Source organism: Arachis hypogaea, chromosome 13, assembly GCF_003086295.3.
Source record: "Arachis hypogaea cultivar Tifrunner chromosome 13, arahy.Tifrunner.gnm2.J5K5, whole genome shotgun sequence".
In the NCBI taxonomy this organism is placed as follows: Eukaryota; Viridiplantae; Streptophyta; class Magnoliopsida; order Fabales; family Fabaceae; genus Arachis; species Arachis hypogaea.
This window is the reverse complement of record NC_092048.1, coordinates 65,214,187-65,215,059: the sequence shown is the minus strand read 5'-3', so window position 1 is coordinate 65,215,059 and position 873 is coordinate 65,214,187.

The following is an 873-nucleotide window of genomic DNA, read 5'->3' as shown; positions in this document are numbered from 1 at the left end:
TAGTGCAATTACCCTCTAATATGCATGGTATCAGAAAGCTCCCGGGATCTTTAAGCTTTTCTGGAAAGCTTTTCAGAATGACTGCACTGTATTCTTCAGTGAGGAAAACTCTTTCAGTTTCTCTCCAATCCTTCTTATAACTCAAGATCTCCTTCATGAACTTGGCATAAGAAGGTATTTGCTCAAGTGCCTCTGCAAATGGAATCTTTATTTTAAGAGTCCTGAGATAATCTGTAAAGCGAGCAAAGTGCTTATCCTGCTCCTCTTGGCGGAGTATTTGAGGATAAGGTATCTTGGCTTTATATTCCTCAACCTTAGTTGCTGCAGGTTTATTTCTTACAGAGGTGGTTGGAGAAGCCTTTTTAGAGGGGTTGTTATCAGCACTTGTATGTGTCTGATCCCTCACTAGCATTTGAATGCCAGGGTTAGAAGCTGGAGTGGCGTTGGACGCCAACTCCTTACTTGTTCATGGCGTTTGAACGCCAGAACTGAGCTTCTATTGGGCCTTTGATGCCAAATCCTTGCCTATTTCTGGCGTTTGAACGCCAGAGTTATTCCTCTCTGGGCTCTTACTGTCCTCAAAGGGATTTTGGATAGCAGGTTGTTTATTTCTTGGCTTCCTGCTGCCTTGAAGTGAGGTATTTAATGTTTTCCCACTTCTTAATTGAATTGCTTGGCACTCTTCCGTTATTTGTTTTGATAACTGCTGTTCTATTTGCTTCAACTGTACTTCCATATTCAGATTAGCTATTCTTGTGTCTTGTAGTATCTCCTTGAATTCGGCCAGCTGTTTTGTTAGAAAGTCTAATTGCTGATTGATTTCAGTAATTTGTTCTGCAAGACTGAGTTCAGCAGTTACTGTTTTAGCCTCTT